The sequence below is a fragment of the Pseudophryne corroboree genome, chromosome 12 (assembly GCF_028390025.1).
Source record: "Pseudophryne corroboree isolate aPseCor3 chromosome 12, aPseCor3.hap2, whole genome shotgun sequence".
In the NCBI taxonomy this organism is placed as follows: domain Eukaryota; kingdom Metazoa; phylum Chordata; class Amphibia; order Anura; family Myobatrachidae; genus Pseudophryne; species Pseudophryne corroboree.
Window position 1 is genome coordinate 113824155 of NC_086455.1, and position 18189 is coordinate 113842343.

The window sequence follows — 18189 nt, forward strand, 5'->3', positions numbered from 1 at the left end:
TCCCCTGCTGTTACCTAGTACAGAGGGTCAAAATGAGGGGGGGGGGCACGTTATTTGGCGCAAAAATTTGTGAAAAAGAGTGTTTTACACATGTATATAAAAAGCGCTGACAGACTGGGATTTTTGTCTCAGTGCATACCTCCCAACATGTCCCTCTCCAGGAGGGACAGAATGCTCTGCTCCTGGACTTCCCTCTTAAGTTATGATTGCCCTCACCTGTGCTGAAACACCTTTCTTATCCATTAACGTATTCAAAACAGGTGCTGGCAATCATAAATTAAGAGAAAAGTCCAGAAGCAGAGCATTGTGTCCCTCCTGGAGAGGGTCATGTTGGGAGGTATGCCAGTGTACAGCGGCGCTGGGTGTGTGCTGGCATACTCTCTCTCTGTCTCTCCTAAGGGCCTTATTGTGGGTCAGTCCCCATAATATTAGGTATCCCAGTGTGTGTGGGGGTGTCAGTACGTGTGTGTCGACATGTCTGAGGTGGAAAACTCATCTAGGGAGGAGGCAGAGCAGATGATTGTGGTGTCTCTGTCGGTGCCGCCGACACCTGATTGGATGGATATGTGGAATGTTTTAAACACAAAAGATTGGACAAAGCTGAGTCCAAGGAAAAAGCAGGGAGTCAATCCATAGGTTTGACTGTGTCACGGGGCCCTTCGGGGTCTCAGAAATGTCCCCTTTCACAGATAGTAGACACTGATACCGACACGGATTCTGACTCCAGTGTCGACGATGATGATGCTAAGTTGCACCCAAGGGTGGCCAAGAGTATTCAATATATGTTTGCTGCAATAAAAGATGTTTTGCATATCACTAAGGACCCCTCTGTCCCTGACATACGGGTCTGCATGTTTAAGGAAATGAAACCTGAGGTAAATTTTCCCCCATCTCACGAGCTGAACGCCCAGTTTGAAAAGTTTGGGAAACTCCAGATAAGAAACTGCAGATTCCCAAGAGAATTATTATGGCGTAACCTTTCCACTCCCAGGACAGGTTACGGTGGGATTCCCCACCCACGGTAAACAAGGCTTTAACGCGCTTGTCAAAAGATACGGCAACCCTCAAGGATCCTGCTGATCGCAGACAGGAAACTACCTTAAAATCGATTTATACACATACGGGTGCCCTACTAAGGCCGGCAGTAGCGTCGGCATGGGTGGGTAGCGCAGCTGCAGCGTGGGCAGATACCTTGTCATCTGACATTGACACCCTAGATAAAGATACCTTTTTGTTGACCTTGGGTCACATTAAAGACGCAGCATTATATATGAGAGAAGCTGCGACCCAGTTATGCACACCCGCTGAATCTCCGACCCAGAAGACTGAGGCCTAAGCCGGAAGTATAGCTTGCAGCTCTCCTTGAAACAAAAGAACTGCGAGCGATCTCCAGAAAAACGATCCGGGAGATTTACTTTCGGCTCCTTAACCCCTGAAGGTGCTGCTGCTGCGGGAGCTCCGCCAGCGGCCTGGGAGGTGTGCATTTTAATGGACAAATCATTAAATTGTCGAGTCAGGACCTGCACCTGATCGACCACCTGTTGCAACGTATTTTGAGGGGTATGCTCCATATTCCCACAAAATTTCAACTGGAGTATTAGGCTGCTGAATATGTTATGCACACCAGTGCCTGCAGGAATGTACTGGTGTCTGAACTGTTATGCACACCAGTGCCTGCAGGAATGTACTGGTGTTTGAACTGTTATGCACACCAGTGCCTGCAGGAATGTACTGGTGTCTGAACGGATGGGGATGCAAAACAAATGAACTCACAGACAGACTGGGGAATATGACATTACGTACACAGAAGGTGACAGGGTAACAAAATAAACACAAAGTGAACAGAGAAGCCCAGAGGCTAAGAAACTGGGTGTCTCCCTAGTATTAGTAATGCTCAGATGGAAAAAGCAAGATGTTGTGTTTTAATACGTAGAGAACCCGAAATGCTGTTGCTAAGGGCAACAGCAAAACCCTAAAGGGTTACCAACGGGTGTGGCAGTAAACTCCTTGGTCAGAGATGGAATGATAGACACAAGGAGAGTCTCCACAATCCTAATCCTCACTTGCAGTGCACAGGTTCAGCTTACTGCCACTAAACTGACCCCTGAACACCTTGCACAGTGAGACAGGATTTAGGCAGGCAATTCTGAGAATACAGCCGCAAACTTGCTAAGTTCACAGAGTAGCAAAAGAACCCCAGCAAGTTAAACGACTGACTCCAGTCTTACTGCTAGGTCTGGATTGGCAGAGTGTAATACCAAATCCCCAGGCCTATTTGCAGTAAGCAACAACAAATACAAAGCTACACAGTACTGGCTAACGTTTAGGAACTGACTAACCAACAAAGATTCAGCAGCATCTGCTTAACCTGAGAAGAGGCCTTATATAGCAGGTGCTGTCCACGCCCCACTCAGATCTCACAGACTGTGAGCACAAAAACCAGCACCGGATCCCCTGCCGTGCACAGAGCCTGTAACCACTGCACAGCAAAAGACCCGAACCGGAGTATCAGCTGCGCTCAGGTTACTCCGCTAGCACTTGTCTCCCGGTTGCCATGACGACGTGGCAGCACAGGGCAGGAGACCCTAACAGACAGATATTGGGCTGTTGGGTGCAAGAGCCAATGCCATGGCAATTTCTGCTGGACGGTCCCTGTGGACCAGCCAATGGTCAGGTGATGCTGATTCAAAAAGACATTTGGAGGCTTTGCCTTACAAAGGTGAAGTTTTATTTGGGGAGGGCCTCGCGGATCTGGTTACCACAGCTACCGCGGGTAAATCTTCTTTTTTGCCTTATGTTTCCCCACGGCAAAGGAAAACACCTCAATATCAGAGGCAGTCCTTTAGGTCGCATAAGTCCAGAAAGGGTCGGGACTCTTCCTTCCTCGCCAGAGGTGGAGGTAGAGGGAAAACAGCGCCTTCTACGGCTAGTTCCCAGGGACAAAAAGCTTACCCGTCCTCTGGAAAATCCACTGCATGATGCTGGGGCTCCGCTGAGGGAGTCCGCGCCGCTGGGGGGCACGTCTTCGACTCTTCAGCTGAGTCTGGGTTCAGTTGGACTTGGATCCTTGGTGGTAGAAATTGAATCCCAGGGATGCAAACTAGAATTCGAAGATGTGCCTCCTCACCGAATTTTCAAATCGGTCTTGCCAATTTCCTTCCCAGATAGGAAAACAGTGGCAGCTGCCATACAGAAACTGTATCATCAGTAAGTGATTTCAAGGTTCCCCTGATACGACAGGGGAAGGGGTTTTATTCAAGCTTTTTTGTGGTCCCGAAACCGGATAGCTCGGTCAGGCCCATTCTGAATCTAAAAATCCCTGAACCTATATCTGAAAAGGTTCAAATTCAAGATGGAATCTCTCCGGGCAGTGATCTCCAGCCTGGAAGGGGGAGTTTTTATGGTGTCACTAGACATAAAGGATGCATACCTTCATGTCCCCATACATCCTCCTCATCAGGCGTAGCTGAGATTCGCTGTACAGGATTGTTCTTACCAATTTCAGGCGTTGCCGTTTGGGCGTTCCACGGCCCCGACGAGGTAATGGCGGAATTGATGGTGCTCCTGCGCAAGTAAGGCGTCACAATTATCCCGTACTTGGACGATCACCTAATAAAGGCGAGTTCAAGGGAAAGATTGTTACAAAGCGTATCTCTCTCCCTGAGAATACTACAACAACACGGCTGGATCCTAAATCTACCAAAGTCGCAGTTGGTTCCAACAACTCGACTGTCGTTTCTGGGCATGATTTTGGACACAGAAAAACAAAAGGGTCTCTCTCTCTCTCTCTCTCCTGTGGTGGCTCCAGTGTACTCACCTTCTAGAGGGTCGCAGGTTCGGCACTAGGATTGGGTTCTTGTGACCAGGGACGCGAGCCTCCGAGGATGGGGAGCAGTCACACAGGGAAATTTTTTTTAGGGAATACGGTCAAGCCAAGAGGCTTGCCTACACATCAATGTGCTGGAATTAAGGGCCATTTACAACGGCCTCAAACAAGCGGAGAATGTTCTTCGCAACCTACCTGTTCTGATCCAATCAGACAACGTCACGGCAGTGGCGCATGTGAACCGCCAGGGTGGGACAGAGTAGTAATGGCAGAAGCCAACAGGATTCTTCGCTGGGTGGAAAATCATGTAAGCAAACTGTCAGCGGTCTTCATTCCAGACAACTGGGAAGCAGACTTCCTCAGCAGACACGATCTCCATCCAGGAGAGTGGAAACTTCATCAGGAAGGCTTTACAGAAGTGACAAGTCGTTGGGGACTTCCTCAAATAGACATGATGGCATCACGCCTCAACAGGAAGATTCGGATGTATTGTCCAGGTCGAGGGACCCTCAGGCAGCGGCGGTGGACGCCCTGGTGACACCGTGGGTGTTTCAGTCGGTCTATATGTTCCCTCCACTTTCTCTCATCTCAAAAATATTGAGAATTATAAGACGAACAAGAGTGCAGACGATACTCATTGTTCCAGATTGGCCTCGAAGGGCCTGGTATGCAGATCTTCAGGGGTCCCTTCCTCTCAGGGTGGACCTGCTACTACAGAGGCCGTGCGTGTTCCAACACTTACCGTGGTTACATTGGACGGCATGGCAGTTGAACACCAAAGCCTAGCTAAAAGGGTATGCCAGATCATTCCTACTCTTATTAAAGCTAGAAAAGATGTTACGGCGAATCACTATCACCATTTCGGGAGAAAATGCGTGTCTTGGTGTGAAGCCAAGAATGCTCCTACTGAGGATGTCCAACTAGGACGTTGTATCCATTTTCTACAGACAGGAGTGGATATGGGCCGAAAGTTAGGCTCCGTTAAGGTGCAGATTTCTGCCTTATCCATATTCTTTCAGAAGGTATTGGCTTCTCTCACAGAAGTCCAGTTTTTTGTATAAGGAGTGTTGCACATCCAACCTCTTTTGGTGCCCCAGTGGCACCATGGTACCTTAACGTGATGTTAAGTTTCCTTGAGTCACACTGGTTTGAACCGCTTCAAACAGTTGAATCGAAGTTTCTCACTTGGAAAGTGGTCATGTTATTGGCCTTGGCATCTGCGAGGCGGGTGTCCGAATTGGCGGCCTTGTATTTCAAGAGCCCCTATCTGGTTTTCCATGCGGATAGGGCAGAGTTGAGGACTCGTCCTCAATTTCTGCCTACAGTGGTTTCGTAATTTCATATGAACCAACCTATTGTAGGCCTGTGGCTACGGGGCCTTGGAGAATTCCAAGTCCCTTGATGTAGTCAGGGCCTTAAAGATTATTGACCCAGAACGGCTACGGTTAGGAAAACAGAGGCACTGTTTGTCCTGTATGCAGCCAACAAGGTTGGCACTCCTGCTTCTAAGCAGACTATTGCTCGCTGGATCTGTAACACGATTCAGCAGGCTCATTCTACGGCTGGATTGCCGGTACCAGATTCGGTAAAGGCCCATTCCATTAGGAAGGTGGGCTCTTCTTGGGCGGCTGCCCGAGGCGTCTCGACATTACAGCTTTGCCGAGCAGCTACTTGGTCGGGGTCAAACACTTTTGCAAAATTCTTCAAGTTTGATACCCTGGCTGATGAGGGCCTCATGTTTGCTCAATCGGTGCTGCAGAGTCATCCGCACTCTCCCGCCCGTTTTGGAGCTTTGGTATAATCCCCATGGTCCTTACATAGTCCCCAGCATCCTCTAGGACGTAAGAGAAAATAAGATTTTAAACCTACCAGTAAATCTTTTTCTCCTAGTCCGTAGAGGATGCTGGGCGCCCGTCCCAGTGCGGAAACATTCTGCAAGACTTGTATATAGTTATTGCATACTTAAGGGTTAAGTTACAGTTGAGATCGGCCTCTGGCTGATGCTGTTTTGTTCATACTGTTAACTGGTTATTGTATACCATGTTGTACGGTGTGTATGGTGTGGGCTGGTGTGTATCTCGCCCTTAGATAACAAAATCCTTTTCCTCGTACTGTCAGTCTCCTTTGGGCACAGTCATAACTGAGGTCTGGAGGAGGGGCATAGAGGGAGGAGCCAGTGCACACCCATTCTAAAGCTTTACAGTGCCCATGTCTCCTGCGGAGCCGTCTATCCCCATGGTCCTTACGGAGTCCCCAGCATCCTCTACGGACTAGGAGAAAAAGATTTACCGGTAGGTTTAAAATCTTATTATTATATGGAGTTGTGTAATCTGTACTGATTTTACCAGACCATAATACTGCTGGAGTTGAAGGGAAAGTCACAAAATGTGATTCTTCTGCTTCTACACCCTCAGTGTGTGATTGTAGCCACTGGGCAGAAGTATTAGACATCATTACGTACGTGTTGCATACCCTCCAACATTTTACAAAAATCGGTACAAATTAGGAAAGGCCACACCCCTTTTCCTATACCTTTCAGTGGAAGTTTGGAGAGCCAAAAATCGGTACAGACCATAAAAAAAAGGTACTGTACCTGCTAAAAAGGTACAGCTGGAGGGAATGGTGTTGCCATTACAAGGCCCATGTGTGCAGGCGTGATGTGGGGATGTGATGGAGTAAGAAAGGATCATTATGAATGACAGATGTCATCATGCACAGTTCTGACATTGCCAGGATGTTGTTATTATACATGTCGACCATGTGGCTTTCCATAGGTTTCTTAACTAACCCTACCTGTAACCCTAGCCACAGCCTAACCCTTTCATTGGGTGTCGATATTGACAATGTCGACAATGGAATGTTGACATTCTGTAATTGCTGTAATTATCTGGCTAGTTTCAGTTGTTATATATATATTCACAGGTCTATACAAACATGGATTATGCCAAGTATTCCATTCATCCATAAAAATAACACACTGAGTTTAGAGAAACCCTAGTATGGACGTTTGTAGCCAAAGGCATTCTGGCAAATATTTTATGGGACTCTTAATTGAGCAATAAAAAGGATTGAGTGCTCTCCTGTAGCATCAGTAAATCATCAAGGTAAGGTACAGAAGACAGGACCCTCAAGTATACCACTCTCCTTCATCAAAGTGAGAAAGTTAAATTAATTTCTAATAAATATTTAAAATGCCAGCGCTAATATAAGTTGCGGACGCAAGGCGCATCTTATTACCATATACGATAAAAGTGCGCTGTACGTTGCAAACACTACATCCCTTAAGAGAAAACAAGTACACGCACACATTGTATGAGTTCCAAAGCTCATTGATGTATATATTTGATATTAAAAGGATATGTATACAATATATCACATGTACAGTATATATATATATTTACATGGTTACAATTTACACAGGAAGCAGTTATTACAAACTAATCCATTACAGCCAGCAATACATCACCATTTCCCTGTCCCTTTATACACACTCCGCTCTCCATATCTCTCCATATCTCTGCATAATATATTGCTAAGTATCCTGATTATGGGGGTAATTCAGAGTTGATCGTAGTTGTGCTAAATTTAGCACATCTACGATCAGTTACTCTAACATGCGGCGGGACGCCCAGCACAGTCCTAGTCCGCCCCGCATGTCTGGCCCTATCCCCCAACCACACAGGTACAAAAGCATCGCACAGCGACAATGCTTTTGTACCTGGTGAGTAGCTCCCTGCCAGCGCAGCTCCTGCGCTCTGGCAGGGAGCTACTGGCCGCGTCCCAGGTCGCAGCAGCTGCGTGTGATGTCACGCAGCCGCCGCTGCCCGCCCACCCAACGGTACGGACATGCCTCCATTGTCTGGACCGCGCCCCGCCAACGGCGTTCTAACGCTGTTGGCACGCCCCCTCCCATTCCGCGACTGCCTCTGCCTGTCAATCAGGCAGAGGTGATCGCAGCCCAGTGATGCTTATAGCATCTCACTGGGCTCCCGGGGTGCGCACACACAGTGCGGCCGCTGTACATGCGCACTCCAGAAAAAGATTCAGACTGCGATTGCTGCAGCGATCCAGACTTAATTCAGACTGGATTGCGGCAGCGATCGCAGTCTGAATCTTTTTCTGGAGTGCGCATGAGCATCTCTGGGCTGCGATCGCCTCTGCCTGATTGACAGGCAGAGACAGTTGCGGAGCGGGAACGGGCGGGCCAACACATTCAGTCGAAACTCTCATGAAACATATTCTTCTGTGTGTCGCTAGGTAGCCGCCCAGTGGACTTCAATCAATGCTCATTAAATGAACAGTAGTTACCGACTGTGTACACAGGAACTGCCCAGGTGCATATGCTTGGTGCACATGCAGAGTTTGCTAAATATCGCTATATGCGTCCACTTTTGGATCTGAGTCGCTAGAATCAGGCCCAATATGTTTAGCTAAATATACAGTGTGTTACAGTTTGTAAAGTATGTGGATTTCCAGGTCTTCATCATTAGTGCGGTGCTACAAAACGTTCCTCTGTCAGGCAGAATTACAGCTTCTATAAAATACAATCACACATAAAAACATTCACAACACCAACATTTAGTGACCCTAAGGGGCTGAATCAGTGCTGCACAGAAGTCGTCAGCATTGCAGGGCTGATTATGATTTGTACACCAACGTGATGGCTTACCCACAAATCCAATGTTTGGAGAACTGTGCATGCAAAAAATTGGTCTTGTGTGATCAGTCGCAGTCCCCCCTTAGCCGCAGCATGATACGCAGCATTTAAGGGACAAAGCTGGGGCAGCATTTTACAAAATTAGAGCGTCAACCCTGTTTTATTGGCATGCCAAGCTCAGGTTCTGCGTCGTCGGATGCAGACTTCTTGGACCCAGCTGACCAGTTCTGATAGCCACTCTAAGCAAACTCCAGCTTACACAGACAGGCCGAGGGCTGCAACCATCGCGACCGATGGTGATCCAATACTGCATCTTGGGATATAGCACTCAGATCTCGCAGATGCATGCAGGATGCATCAATTTCATACAGACGCCTCCTGCTGCATTTGCAGTTTAGTTGTACGGTATTGCACAACTGCTTCTCTGAATCACCCCCAGTGTTTCTTCAAATGTAATTTTTAGACAAACTTCAGGTTTGAGGCATAAGAAATTCCGCATACAGTATGCTACAAAATATTATTTCAGATTTTGATTGATACCAGGCACCAAAATTATCTTTTGTCATCGCAGTGATATATTTTACATAGGATAGGAATACATAGTGTGAATCTTCAATTTAAAAAAAAATGTAGGATTAGGACTTAAGTGTATTTATTATTATTATTATTATTATTATTATTATTATTATTATTATTATTATTATCCTTTATATGGTTCCACCAGGGGTGTGCAGTACCTTAAATACATATATAAAAAATAGCAGAAACAGTAGAATCAAATAACAACAAAAATTTAAATGACATAGGGGTAGATTTACTAAAGCCTCTAAAGCAGACAAGTGGATTGTTGCCCATAGCAACCAACCAGATTTTGTGAAATGCAATAGAGATATAATAGCTAGAATCTGATTGATTTCTATGGGCAACACCTCCACTTGTATGCTCTAGAAGCTTTAGTAAAAATCTACCCCTTTCACACCAAAACTGCGGGTCTTACCCGGGAATACGGTCCCGGGATCATGCAGGGACATTCCCGGGTAAGACGCCTTGCATACCGCAGTCAGCAGCCCGGCATATTGCCGAGTTGCTGACGTCAGTGGTGACGCGGCGGGGACGGCGCTAGAGATCACATGATCTCCAAGCGCCGCCTGTACATAGAGAGTTAATGGGAGCCGGGGCGCATTGACCCGGCTCCCGTTCACACTGACCAGTTACCCGGGAAGATCCCGGGACCAACCCTGGTCGGTAGCAGGGTTGAAATGGCGGGGCATGATTCCCAGGATTTTGTCCTGGGACCCTTTCACACTGAGCAAATTCCCGGGTTGATGCGCGTTCATGTGCAATAACCCGGCAATATTATTAGAAATGGGTGCAAAAATATTGTTTAACTTGATTAAGATAACAATCATTTTTCTTAATTATATAAAAGGGACAAAATTAAGTGTTAATTGGTGTTAAAATGTATTTATGAGGGGGCAACATTTTATTATTTTATGATTTGGGCACCATGTATAGACAGTGTTTGAATTAGTTGCATTCCTGCTGTAGCAAATGTAGACTCTGGGCCTGATTCACTATGGATCGCTACTGAGGATGAATTAGCAATTTTTACAAACCTGCTACTGCTAAAAATCGCACGTGAAGAGCCGCCCAGAAAGGGTAAAAGACGCCCACCGATACAGTCGCAAAACTGCATATGCATTAGCAGAATTTAAATGCATACGCATACCACTGACCGTTGCGGCTGACCCCATCATACTCAAATCAATGAGAATGCAGTTGCACCGGGCGCCATGTTTTGGAACGCAGCATGCGTTTTCCTAACCACTCCCCACAAACGCCATGTTACCACACACGAACGGTCACTTCCTGTCAATCAAAAAATGTTCCCTTTACAGTTAGGCTGCATATGCAGTGCGATCGCATTTTGTCCTTTGCGCACACGCAATGCATTTGCAGTGCATGTGCTGTCTGCCGATAATCGCTCCCTGTGTGCAATCTCACATTTGCAAATGGTAGTGAATCACGCCCTTTGTTGCCCGTTTGACATAGAATAGTTATACATTGTCTGCCCTGTCTATATCATCCCCCCCCCCTTTAGAGTCTAATGGGCCCTACAGACTCGGCGATGTGCCGCTGAGCTGCCCGACCACCGATACGGCAGATGGGCGACCCGGCGGCGGGGGGGCAGTGATGGGGGGAGTGAAGTTTCTTCACTCCCCCCGTCACCCGGCTCCGTAGACGTGCAGGCAAATATGGACGATCTCGTCCATATTGGTCTGCATGCACAGCCGACAGGGCACCAGCGATGAACGAGCGCGGTGCCGCGCATCGATCATCGCTGGTGCCTCCACACTGACAGATATAAACGTTATCTCATTCATTAATTAACGAGATCGTTCATATCTTGCAGTGTAATCGCCCAGTGTGTAGGGCGCATAAGCTCTAATGATTAGAGTCCTCTTCCCTCATGTGCTTGCTCTTCCTCGCTTTATACAATCATCTCCCCTCACTGCAGACAATGACACACAATCTTTAGGTTCTACAGCCGGCACATCGTCTGTGGTTAAGGGCCCTACGCACTGGCAGATAATACTGCACGATATGAACGATCTCGTTCATTAATGAACGAGAACTCGTTCATATCGTGCAGTGTGTAGGCACCAACGATTAACAATGCGCGGCCCCGCGCTCATTAATCATTGCTGCCCCGTCGCTTATGCATGCAGGCCAATATGGACGAGATTGTCCATATTAGCATGCAGTGCTATGGAGCCTCCACTCCTCCTGTCACCTCGCCCCCCCTGCTGCCGGGTCGGGTGTGGCATAATAGATAATGTCTAGTTAGACAGTCAATAGAGAGACACCATATGTTAGACAGACATTAGGTCAACAGGGTCAAAAGGTCGACATGAAAAAGGTAGACAGTACAAAAAGGTCAACAGGGTCAAAACGTCGACATGAAATGGTCACCATAAAAAAGGTAGACACCATGGGGTATATTTACAAAGATTCGTGTTTTGGCCGTTTTGAAGGGTGTTTGAACTCGAATGGTATCGGGTGCATTTTACTGCAACTTTTTGAATCCTGGGCCCTCATTCCGAGTTGTTCGCTCGGTATTTTTCATCGCATCGCAGTGAAAATCCGCTTAGTACGCATGCGCAATGTTCGCACTGCGACTGCGCCAAGTAACTTTACTATGAAGATAGTATTTTTACTCACGGCTTTTTCTTCGCTCCGGCGATCGTAATGTGATTGACAGGAAATGGGTGTTACTGGGCGGATACACGGCGTTTCAGGGGCGTGTGGCTGAAAACGCTACCGTTTCCGGAAAAAACGCAGGAGTGGCCGGGGAAACGGTGGGAGTGCCTGGGCGAACGCTGGGTGTGTTTGTGACGTCAACCAGGAACGACAAGCACTGAAATGATCGCACAGGCAGAGTAAGTCTGGAGCTACTCTGAAACTGCTAACTCGTTTGTAATCGCAATATTGCGCGTACGTCGGTCGCAATTTTAAGAAGCTAAGATTCACTCCCAGTAGGCGGCGGCTTAGCGTGTGTAACTCTGCTACATTCGCCTTGCGAGCGAACAACTCGGAATGAGGGCCCTGATACGATCATTCACTAAGCTGCCGAGTTTTGCACATTCGTTTTTTTCCGATGTCGATGTGATTCGTAATATCAGGCAGTGTTTTACGGGAGTGATGAGTAAAACACTGCCTGACAAAACACAAGGAATCCCGGCCGGATCTGTGAGATCCGTGCAGGGCTTCATTGTGTACCTTAAAAAGTTGTTTAAAGTCTTAAAAAATCTGAAAAAAATTGCGTGGGGTCCCCCCTCCTAAGCACAACCAACCTCGGGCTCTTTGAGCCGGTCCTGGTTGAAAAAATTTGGGGAAAAAAATGACAGGGGTTCCCCCATATTTAATCAACCAGCACCGGGCTCTGCGCCTGGTCCTGGTTCCCAAAATACGGGGGACAAAAAGCGTAGGGGTCCCCCATATTTTTGAAACCAGCACCGGGCTCCACTAGCCAGGTACATAATGCCACAGCCGGGGGACACTTTTATAGTGGTCCCTGCGGCCCTGGCATTACATACCCAACTAGTCACCCCTGGCCGGGGTACCCTGGAGGAGTGGGAACCCCTTAAATCAAGGGGGCCCCCCTCCAGCCACCCAAGGGCCAGGGGTGAAGCCCGAGGCTGTCCCCCCCCCATCCAAGGGTGGCGGATGGGGGGCTGATAGCCTTTTGTAAAAATGTGAATATTGTTTTTAGTAGCAGTACTACAAGTCCCAGCAAGCCTCCCCCGCAAGCTGGTACTTGGAGAACCACAAGTACCAGCATGCGGTGGAAAACCGGGCCCGCTGGTACCTGTAGTACTACTACTAAAAAAATACCCCCCAAAAAAACAGGACACACACCGTGAAAGATTAATTTTATTACATACATGCACACCTCCAAACATACATACTTACCTATGTTCACACGAGGCTCTGTCCTCTTGTCCCTGTAGAATCCTTGGGGTACCTGTGAAAAAAATTATACTCACATAATCCAGTGTAGAATCAGACCTTTGTATAATCCACGTACTTGGCAAAATAATAAAACGGAAACCCGACCACGCACTGAAAGGGGCCCCATGTTTACACATGGGACCCCTTTCCCCACTGCTAGGACCCCCCCTGACTCCTGTCAAAGAGGGTCCCTTCAGCCAATCAGGGAGCGCCACGTCGTGGCACTCTCCTGATTGGCTGTGTGCTCCTGTAGTGTCTGTCAGGCTGCACACGGCAGAGATACAATGTTGCGCCTATGCGCTCCATTGTAGCCAATGGTGGGAACTTTGCGGTCAGCGGTTGACCGAAAGTAACCTCACCGCTGACCGCAAAGTTCCCACCATTGGCTACAATGGAGCGCATAGGCGCTACATTGTATCTCTGCCGTGTGCAGCTTGACAGACACTACAGGAGCACACAGCCAATCAGGAGAGTGCCACAACGTGGCGCTCCCTGATTGGCTGAAGGGACCCTCTTTGACAGGAGTCAGGGGGGGTCCTGGCAGTCGGGGAAAGGGGTCCCATGTGTAAACATGGGGCCCCTTTTAGTGCGTGGTCGGGTTTCCGTTTTATTATTTTGCCAAGTACGTGGATTATACAAAGGTCTGATTCTACACTGGATTATGTGAGTATAATTTTTTTCACAGGTACCCCAAGGATTCTACAAGGACAAGAGGACAGAGCCTCGTGTGAACATAGGTAAGTATGTATGTTTGGAGGTGTGCATGTATGTAATAAAATTAATCTTTCACGGTGTGTGTGTCCTATTTTCTTAGTAGTAGTACTACAGGTACCAGCGGGCCCGGTTTTCTACCGCATGCTGGTACTTGTGGTTCTCCAAGTACCAGCTTGCGGGGGAGGCTTGCTGGGACTTGTAGTACTGCTACTAAAAACAATATTCACATTTCTCTAACGTCCTAAGTGGATGCTGGGGACTCCGTAAGGACCATGGGGAATAGCGGCTCCGCAGGAGACTGGGCACATCTAAAGAAAGCTTTAGGACTATCTGGTGTGCACTGGCTCCTCCCCCTATGACCCTCCTCCAAGCCTCAGTTAGATCTCTGTGCCCGAACGAGAAGGGTGCACACTAGGGGCTCTCCTGAGCTTCTTAGTGAAAGTTTTAGTTTAGGTTTTTTATTTTCAGTGAGACCTGCTGGCAACAGGCTCACTGCATCGAGGGACTAAGGGGAGAAGAAGCGAACTCACTTGCGTGCAGAGTGGATTGGGCTTCTTAGGCTACTGGACATTAGCTCCAGAGGGACGATCACAGGCCCAGCCATGGATGGGTCCCAGAGCCGCGCCGCCGGCCCCCTTACAGAGCCAGAAGACAGAAGAGGTCCGGAAAATCGGCGGCAGAAGACATCCTGTCTTCACCAAGGTAGCGCACAGCACTGCAGCTGTGCGCCATTGCTCCTCAGCACACTTCACACTTCGGTCACTGAGGGTGCAGGGCGCTAGGGGGGGGCGCCCTGAGCAGCAATAAAAACACCTTGGCTGGCGAAAAAATACATCACATATAGCCCCCAGGGCTATATGGATGAATTTTAACCCCTGCCAGAATCCATAAAAAAGCAGGAGAAAAGTCTGCGAAAAAGGGGCGGAGCCTATCTCCTCAGCACACTGGCGCCATTTTCCCTCACAGCTCAGTTGGAGGGAAGCTCCCCTGGCTCTCCCCTGCAGTCACTACACTACAGAAAGGGTTAAAAAAGAGAGGGGGGCACTAATTAGGCGCAGTATTAACAATACAGCAGCTATAAGGGGAAAAACACTTATATAAGGTTATCCCTGTATATATATAGCGCTTTGGTGTGTGCTGGCAAACTCTCCCTCTGTCTCCTCAAAGGGCTAGTGGGGTCCTGTCCTCTATCAGAGCATTCCCTGTGTGTGTGCTGTATGTCGGTACGTTTGTGTCGACATGTATGAGGAGAAAAATGATGTGGAGACGGAGCAGATTGCCTGTAATAGTGATGTCACCCCCTAGGGGGTCGACACCTGAGTGGATGAACTGTTGGAAGGAATTACGTGACAGTGTCAGCTCTGTATAAAAGACAGTGGTTGACATGAGACAGCCGGCTACTCAGCTTGTGCCTGTCCAGACGTCTCATAGGCCGTCAGGGGCTCTAAAGCGCCCGTTACCTCAGATGGTAGATATAGGCGCCGACACGGATACTGACTCCAGTGTCGACGGTGAAGAGACAAATGTGACTTCCAGTAGGGCCACACGTTACATGATTGAGGCAATGAAAAAATGTTTTACACATTTCTGATAATACGAGTACCACCAAAAAGGGGTATTATGTTCGGTGAGGAAAAACTACCTGTAGTTTTCCTGAATCTGAGAAATTAAATGAGGTGTGTGATGATGCGTGGTTTTCCCCCGATAACAACTGATAATTTCTAAAATGTTATTGGCATTATATCCTTTCCCGCCAGAGGTTAGGGTGCGTTGGGAAACACCCCCTAGGGTGGATAAAGCGCTCACACGCTTGTAAGGGCTCTACCCTCTCCTGAGATGGCCGCCATTAAGGATCCTGCTGATAGAAAGCAGGAGGGTATCCTAAAATGTATTTACACACATACTGGTGTTATACTGCGACCAGCAATCGCCTCAGCCTGGATGTGCAGTGCTGGGTTGGCGTGGTCGGATTCCCTGACTGAAAATATTGATACCCTAGATAGGGACAGTATATTTTTGCCTATAGAGCATTTAAAAGATGCATTTCTATATATGCGTGATGCACAGCGGAATATTTGCCGACTGGCATCAAGTCTAAGTGCGTTGTCCATTTCTACCAGTAGAGGGTTATGGACACGTCAGTGGTCAGGTGATGCGTATTCCAAACGGCATTTGGAAGTATTGCCTTAATAAGGGGAGGAGTTATTTGGGGTCGGTCTTTCAGACCTGGTGGCCACGGCAACAGCTGGGAAATCCACGTTTGTACCCCAGGTCGCCTCTCAACATGAGAAGACGCCGTATTATCAGGCGCAGTCTTTTCGTGGACAAGCGGGCAAAATGTTCCTCATTTCTGCCCCGTGACAGAGGGAGAGGAAAAAGGCTGCAGAAATCAGCCAGTTCCCAGGAACAGAAACCCTCTCCCGCCTCTGCCAAGCCCTCAGTATGACGCTGGGGCTTTACAAGCAGAATCAGGCACGGTGGGGGGCCCGTCTCAATGAATTTCAGCGCGCAGTGGGCTCACTCGCAAGTAGACCCCTGGATCCTTCAGGTGATATCTCAGGGGTACAAATTAGAATTCGAGACGTCTCCCCCTCGCCGTTTTCCTAAAGTCGGCTTTACCGATGTCTCCTTCTGACAGGGAGACAGTTTTGGAAGCCATTCACAAGCTGTATTCCCAGCAGGTGATAATCAAGGTACCCCTCCTGCAACAGGGAACGGGGTATTATTCCACACTGTTGTGGTACCGAAGCCGGACGGCTCGGTGAGACCGATTCTAAATCTAAAATCTTTGAACACTTACATACAGAGGTTCAAATTCAAGATTGAGTCACTCAGAGCAGTGATTGCGAACCTGGAAGAAGGGGACTACATGATGTCTCGGGACATCAAGGATGCTTACCTTCATGTCAAAATTTACCCTTCTCACCAAGGGTACCTCAGGTTTATGGTACAGAACTGTCACTATCAGTTCAGACGCTGCCGTATGGATGGTCCACGGCACCCCGGGTCTTTACCAAGGTAATGGCCGAAATGATGATATTCCTTCGAAGGAAGGGAATTTTAGTTATCCCTTACTTGGACGATTCCCTGATAAGGGTAAGATCCAGGGAACAGTTGGAGGTCGTTGTAGCACTATCTCAGGTAGTGTTGCGGCAGCACGATTGGATTCTCAATATTCCAAAATCGCAGCTGGTTCCGACGACTTGTCTTCGGTTCCTAGGGATGATCCTGGACACAGTCCAGAAAAAGGTGTTTCTCCCGGAGGGGAAAGACAGGGAGTTATCCGAGCTAGTCAGGAACCTCTTAAAACCGAGCCAAGTCTCAGTGCATCAATGCACAAGGGTTCTGGGTAAAATGGTGGCTTCCTACGAAGCAATCCCATTCGGCAGATTCCACGCAAGAACTTTCCAGTGGGACCTGCTGGACAAATGGTCCGGGTCGCATCTTCAGATGCATCAGCGGATAACCCTGTCACCAAGGACAAGGGTGTCCCTCCTGTGGTGGTTGCAGAGTGCTCATCTTCTAGAGGGCTGCAGATTCGGCATTCAGGACTGGGTCCTGGTGACCACGGATGCCAGCCTGCGAGGTTGGGGAGCAGTCACACAGGGAAGGAATATCCAGGGCTTATGGTCAAGCCTGGAGACATCACTTCACATAAATATCCTGAAGCTAAGGGCCATTTACAATGCTCTAAGCTTAGCAAGACCTCTGCTTCAAGGTCAGCCGGTGTTGATCCAGTCGGACAACATCACGGCAGTCACCCACGTAAACAGACAGGGTGGCACAAGAAGCAGGAGGGCAATGGCAGAAGCTGCAAGGATTCTTCGCTGGGCGGAAAATCATGTGATAGCACTGTCAGCAGTATTCATTCCGGGAGTGGACAACTGGGAAGCAGACTTCCTCAGCACGACCTCCACCCGGGAGAGTGGGGACTTCACCCAGAAGTCTTCCACATGATTATAAACCGTTGGGAAAAACTCGACAGGTATTGCGCCAGGTCAAGGGACCCTCAGGCAATAGCTGTAGACGCTCTGGTAACACCGTGGGTGTACCAGTCAGTGTATGTGTTCCCTCCTCTGCCTCTCATACCCAAGGTACTGAGATTGATAAGATGGAGAGGAGTAAGCACTATATTCGTGGCTCCGGATTGGCCAAGAAGGACTTGGTAACCGGAACTTCAAGAGATGCTCACGGAGGATCCGTGGCCTCTACCTCTAAGAAGGGACCTGCTCCAACAAGGACCCTGTCTGTTCCAAGACTTACCGCGGCTGCGTTTGACGGCATGGCGGTTGAACGCCGGATCCTGAAGGAAAAAAGGCATTCCGGATGAAGTCATCCCTATCCTGATCAAAGCCAGGAAGGATGTAACCGCAAAACATTATCACCGCATTTGGCGAAAATATGTTGCGTGGTGCGAGGCCAGTAAGGCCCGACGGAGGAAATTCAACTGGGTCGATTCCTACATTTCCTGCAAACAGGA